A 7,407-nucleotide genomic window follows, 5' to 3' on the forward strand; every position below is an offset into this window, starting at 1 on the left:
AGTACAACACATGATATTTTGAAATATTCATAAAATAGCATGAATTCAATTTCATTTTGAAGTCTAGGCACTACAAATTAACTGTTTTCTTCACATGGTGGGAATATGTTTATCTAGATTTGTTTAAGGTTTTCAAGTAGATCTATCTAGATTTGTTTAAGATTTTCAAGTAGATCTATCTAGATTTGTTTAAGGTTTTTAAGTAGATATATCTAGATGTGTTTTAGGTTTCTATATAGTCCATATAGTTCCACATGTGAGGAACCAGAGACAGACTCACACACTCTGATGCTGCACTGATTAGGTCATCACTCATCACTCCAGTCCAGTTGATTCCAGTTCTGTGTTTACCACGGCTCAGTAAAGGGAGAGACCTGTGAGTCTGGGAGCAGATGGGCAACCTGAAGTTCAGAGTTCATTTAATCATACACAACACACACATGCTAACTTGGACATAAACATGTACATTATTACCGCCATCCAATCATTATTTTAACAAACAACAACAAACAAACAAGGCTGACTGCTGTCAGTTTTTTTATTGCACAAACGACTCACTGCAACACACACGTGTTATATATATATATGTAGGCGACACAGGACACACACACACACACACACACACACACACACACACACACACGCAGGCCTGAGGTCGCCGTGAATTCAACTTCTGCCTTTAACCAATCCCGGATCGTCCCTCCTCCAGGATCCTCCAGGATCCTCCAGGAGCAGTGGGCAGCTTCTCAGCGCCCGGGGACCAATTGAACCGTCCATCTCGGTCAGGGACGGACAGGAGTGTTCTGTTCTTTTTTCTGTACATTTGTATTGTCATTGCTGTGCATGTCTTGTTGTACAAAGTAGATCAAAGGTGGTCAATGCAGATACCATCTATTGAATTTAATTGAAATATTATGATTTTGACTTCCTGTGACGTCATGACCGAGGCAACAGCCTGATTCAGAAGCTCCTGGAGGAGAACTTTTAAAAAACTGGCCAAAATTTTATTACACTTTTGTTTCCCATCTAAACTACTCACAATAATTATCCGTGATGACTAGTGTTGGAAGAGAGAACGAAAAGAAGAACAACAAAACTCCAAAACCCTACAAAGACCAACATAGTCAAAATGACTCAGGCAAGGACGAGAACATGGCGGCTGTGCTAGCCGAGTTGCGCACATTCAGGAAGGAACATTCTGAAGCCTCTGCAGACACCAAAAACTCGTTAACAAGAGTAGAAACTGAGCTCAGTGAGGTAGCTGAAAGGACGACACAACTTGAACAACGAGTGACAGAGTACGAGCAGAGGCTAGGGGCTGCCGAAGATAAGACACAAAGACATGAAAGAGCCCTTCGCTATCTGCTACAACGAGATGCCAGCCTAACGGCAAAATGTGTGGATCTAGAGTCCAGAGCTAGACGCAACAATCTCCGTGTATACGGAGTAACAGAAGATAACGAAAACAATGATATGCTGAGCTACATAAGCAATCTCATCCGAACATCACTGACATTACCAGAAGACCTGAATTTAAATATAGTGAGAGCACACCGATCTCTGACCATGAAACCGACAGACCCAGGGAGCCCTCCGAGGTCGATCATCGTCAGATTCCTCGACTTCAGAACTAAGGAATTGGTAATTCAAGAAGCATGGAAACACCGAGGAGGAGTGATGTATAAAGGGCAGAACATCTTCTTTGACCAAGACTACACGTCTGACATCCAGAAGAAACGCAAGCAAGTTAGGGAGGTGATAAAGCAACTTAAAGAAAAGAACATAAAAGCTCAATCACCGTTCCCTGCCAAGCTGAAAATTCACCTGAAGACGGGAGCTAAGACCTTCATGACACTGTCGGATGCGGCACCAACACTTCATGCGATCGGTATCCATGTACACCTTGAAGAATGTGAGACGCTCAGGGCGGAACTTTTACGGAATAGCTGGACTGAGACTTCAACATCAAACAGAGCGAACGTGATGTCCAATGCAGATCTGAAAAGCTTCCTTCACGGCGATAACGAAGGAACAAGTAAAAACACTGGGCTGTGAGTAGACTTTGAGGGAAATGAGGATTCAGTTTATTGTCACATAAGATTTTTTTTGAATATGGGTATATCTCTGGAAAATATATGTTAACTTTTAAAGACAGAATGAAGGGGTACTGTTATCCACATGGATAAACTGACCATAGTGAGTTACAATGTCCATGGACTAAACCATCCTATAAAAAGGAAAAAAATATTCTATCTGTTAAAGAAAATGCAATGCTCAATTGCATTGCTACAAGAAACTCACTTATCTGAGAAAGAACACATAAAAATATAGCTGCAGGCAGCAATGGCGGGTTCCTCCTCAACATTCCAATCATTACAAAATTGACATGACACTGACATGTATTTCATACATGTACACAACATTGGACAGATAATTGGATCAATGGCTGATTTGAAGTCATTTTTTTTTAATTATTCACAAATTGTCACTGTCGAGAAATATCCATGCTGGTGACATTATGGGTTCTTGAGACTTTTTTGTTTCCCATGAGCAATAAGTCATGGGTACCAAGTTTTAGACATTTTGGACTAACAGGGTTAAAATGCCACCCTTTTGAAAGTGACAACTTTGAAGCGTGTTCTGTCAGGCCACCTGTGCTCTGGTCAGGCCCTTAATGCAGAGATCCATTCTTTAAAAGCTTTGATTACAACAATAACTGTATGAAAGTGAGGATACACTTCACTAAAGGACGTTTGTAGGTTATGTACTACTACTGCTTGCTCTGCCCACACACTTTCCCCATCCATGCTGTTTCCCTCTTTCCCAGTGCAGGTCACGCCAAGGGATAAATGCGGCGGCCGCATGAGGATTAGAAGTAGCCCAAAAAACGTAGTCCCACACAATAACACTGTTTTCAAAATTTCCCAAAACTGGTTAAAAATCCATGGTTATAGGAACTCTCCCTGAATTGACATCTCTCTAGTCTCAGTCATACACAACTGACAAGAGGCATGCAGTGAACTGGACCAAGGTACAGCTAATGTCCAGCTGTTTGCAAGTGTACCTTGTGATGGTACAGCAGCTTGACAATACTTTACATGGTCTTGGCTTACTTACATGGTCAGACTCTCTCATTCCATTTAACTACACAACATGCACAATCAGGGTGACCAACAGGATTATTAACATGAAAGCTTGTCTCGGGGGGTCATGCATCTCACTACAAGCTTTTGATTAAACGTGAGGACCCTGTTAGCAAGTTATTTCTATTCATGTTTTGTTTGTGATTGAATGGTAATGTCAGCTAGCTAAAAACAATGTTAGTTAGCTTGGCTAAAATGTTTTTTATAGCAACAAATCAGATCAATGGAACTTTATTCAGAAAGGGGGGGTGGATGGAACATATACAGTAAAGGTGAAATGGTAGGCATTGTTCTGCCTTGAAGCTGCATGCGCATCCTCATTGTTTGTAACCACCAACCCATCTAAATGTAAAGATAATATCCAAGCTAGCAATTTTGCCAAATTTGACTGCAACTTTTTAGCATTGTAGGGCAAACACACTCACTGCAAAGTGTACTAAAACGTGTCACCACAGAGCTGCCAACTTTTCAAAAAACCTTGGAGTGAGAAAATGTTGCCGTGCACGCAGCTACACACGTTGGGTGGCTCAGATATCAGGGAATTGGAATTCATTTGGTGTTGTACCCATGTTGTGCTCTGCATTCTGTTGGTTTTTGGGGCCCAAAGTCTGCCTACTGTGGGGCCTACTGGAAATGGACAACATTACATTCTGTGAAGCAAAGACATAGCTGAAGGTCCACACCCAGGACATTTTGGTTTAAGTAGATGTTATTTCCTGCATTCTAGTGGATTTTTGGGTGGTATGCTAAAGATGTGCAATACCTGAACTTATTCTGATTCATGTTCATCTGATCATGACTTGTAGGGCCTTTTAGACTTGAGCTGAACATTCAACCAGAAAACTATTCTTGTGCCTCAATGACTGTCTATGTACCACAATATAGCCTAATTAATAGACCTGTGTTTAAGATTTTACCAAGGTAGGTTGATTGACATTTTGATTACAATGGTATTCAACTAATTCTTAACTGGAACCTAACCTATATTGTTAATAATTGTATTTAATGATTTATGAGCACTTAATTTAAGAGCACTTAACGATTTATGAACAGCAAAAAATGACACAAGATTAGTTAGGGAGAAATATTTTTCACTATTCAAAGCCTCCCACCACACGTTCCATCAAACAAAAAAGTGCAACAAATAAAGTGCTTAAACAGTAGCCTTTTTAAGCAATAAAATAGATCAACACATGACAAAAATAACTAAAAATGAGGTATCAGGTGCAGATCAGAACCTGGTTAGTCATTTTCTAAGATCTGTGGGCAAGGTTGTACTGGCCTGTGGCCTTCTTGGAGGCCTTGATGACCTCTGAGGGGGGCTCCCATCTGAAACAGGGCTCCAGGTCGGCCATCTTTATGGCCATTATTGAAGACAGGGTGCCATCCAATGCCAGGCTATTTCTGGTCTTAGTTTTGTTCAGTCCCACTGAACACTGAAAACACCCTCTCAGCATCTGCATTCGAATGGGGCAACACCAGGACCAGCTTGGCGACGGCAACAAGCCTCTCAAATTCTTTAGTTCCTGCCATCTATTGAGAATGAACAAAGAACAAAATGGAAAAACATACCATATTTTGTTTTGATTAATACTGTAAGTACACTGTAACAAAGTTCAGATACAACATGCATAGTTTGCATCATGTATGACACGATATAGGCATGCATCAATAATAGCAACAGATGTAGCCAAGCCACACCTGCCAAAAAGAAAGCCAAAAAAAAGTATACCTTATGTTTCCGTGTTGCCATTCCAGCCCAGAAGCTTTCCATCTCAGTTTCGTCCTGAAGGGAGGTGGTTGGCATGGTCTGATAATTCAGAAACTCCTCACCCAGGTGGTCATGCTCCTCTGGCCCATGGTATGGGAGGAGATGGGGAAACCTATTTATGAAAGTAGAGTTACAGGTTGTTAAGTTATAGGTATATTTAGAACGCCGTCTCACAGAAGCAAAAACTATGTTCAAATTAGTACTACTGCTAACACTTCAATAGCTAATCGTATCAAACGAACAATTACAAAAATACTGTACTGTAGTTCTATATGTTTTCAATGGAGCTTCTAAACGATCAAACCTTGAACCGCTTAATACGTAGCAAGTACAACAACCATGGTAGTGTAGCTACCATTGCTACGAGTTTAATGGTAGGTAGCCTAACTATACAGCTAATTAAGGTAGCCTAGCTAACTAGCCAACTACAGTTTCGAAAAAAATTACTTGCGCTGTGGAGACCGTCAGAAAAACTTGGAACGCACTAATTAAAACAACACAATTACATCCACAATGACATGTAAATATACAATAACCCAACCGTACAGGTACGTAGAGTACGTTAATTTGAAACGCCGTCCACAGAAGCAAAAACTAGCCTATATGTTAAGGTTTGTAGTTATACTACTAGCTTGCTATGCTACCATACAACATACTTTCTACTAGCAAAGATGAATTATTTACTGTGTCGTCTCAGTTACACTATCAAACCTTGGAAATACTGTGACTTGCTCAAGTAACGAAATGGCTAATAGAACATCACATTTCATAATTATTTCAGTGAATGAAACAGCTCCAAGACCCAGTGAAATATTAAATACAGCTAACTTACATTAGATAGCTACAACAGCACGGAGTCACAAAGTGATACTGGAACAAGTCAATAAAACACTTAATTTGTATTCATCAACGCAAACGAACTGTGTTAAACTTCTGGCCTTTGGTTAAATCACTTTCTGAACACAATTCCTCAAAATGTACCTATCGGTACCAAAGTTGCCTTCTCCCTAATGCTAGATAACTATCCAGCTAACTAAGCTAGCTACCATTTCGACCCAAAACATATGCGCTACCTCAAATACACTAACCAAGAATAAAAACAGAATAAAATCGTCTTGCAGTTATCATACGAATTAAACAGTAATAAGTATGCTTTTATTACTTACGGTCAAATGTAGACGAAAATCTTCTCCACACCAGAAATCGTCCTCTTCTCTCGTATCCACAAAATAGTCTCAATAAAATTGTGTCTGTCCGTCTCGTGCATGTTGCGCGCGTGTCAGGCAGCATTCAGAACAGCACGTCAACCATTGGCTGCCTATAAACTCCTGGGTCCTAAAGCTACCCGGCTACATATTCACCATTCGCGTTAGCGATTAATGCAATTTGCTTTATATCAATCATTTTTGAAGATATGAAGTTGCCTTTGCACATGGGGACATGTTGTAGTGTCTTCCACGTGCATACCAAGTTTGGTGTTGATATCTGAAAGATTTGCTGAGGTATGACTTTACTTCCTGTTTGGCATCTTTTCTGCTGAATTTCAGTGGCTGTACCGGCCAAACGGTTGTGAGGATCAAAATTCTGTTGGAGAACTTTTGTGAGGCTTGGTCTGAAGATCATCTCTGGTGATTTTGAAGAAGATTTGACAAAAATTGTAGGAGTTGATGCCTTTCAAAGGTTTTTGATAAAACCGGAAATAGCGGAAAATTTATATAACCGGAAATTGACGCCACAGGGTGTGTTGAATTCGTCTTGATCCAAGGAATCCAATGGTACCTCATTTTTGAAAATCGGTCAAACGGTTCAAAAGTTACAGTGTTAACAAAAGTCCAACTTTGACCTGTTGGTGGCGCTAGTGTGGTCTAGTGGGAGACATGAAACTTGGTGTGAGTGGAGAATTGACTGTCCTTAATGAGTGTGCCAAATTTCAGAAAAAGTTACCATACGGTTCTAGGGGCTGCCATTGACTTCAATGGCACAAGAATAATAATAATACCTACAAATATAGCTGCAGGCAGCAATGGCGGGTTCCTCCTCAACATTCCAATCATTACAAAATTGACATGACACTGACATGTATTTCATACATGTACACAACATTGGACAGATAATTGGATCAATGGCTGATTTGAAGTCATTTTTTTTTAATTATTCACAAATTGTCACTGTCGAGAAATATCCATGCTGGTGACATTATGGGTTCTTGAGACTTTTTTGTTTCCCATGAGCAATAAGTCATGGGTACCAAGTTTTAGACATTTTGGACTGACAGGGTTAAAATGCCACCCTTTTGAAAGTGACAACTTTGAAGCGTGTTCTGTCAGGCCACCTGTGCTCTGGTCAGGCCCTTAATGCAGAGATCCATTCTTTAAAAGCTTTGATTACAACAATAACTGTATGAAAGTGAGGATACACTTCACTAAAGGACGTTTGTAGGTTATGTACTACTACTGCTTGCTCTGCCCACACACTTTCCCCATCCATGCTGTT

This window comes from Clupea harengus, chromosome 11 (assembly GCF_900700415.2).
Source record: "Clupea harengus chromosome 11, Ch_v2.0.2, whole genome shotgun sequence".
Lineage (NCBI taxonomy): Eukaryota > Metazoa > Chordata > Actinopteri > Clupeiformes > Clupeidae > Clupea > Clupea harengus.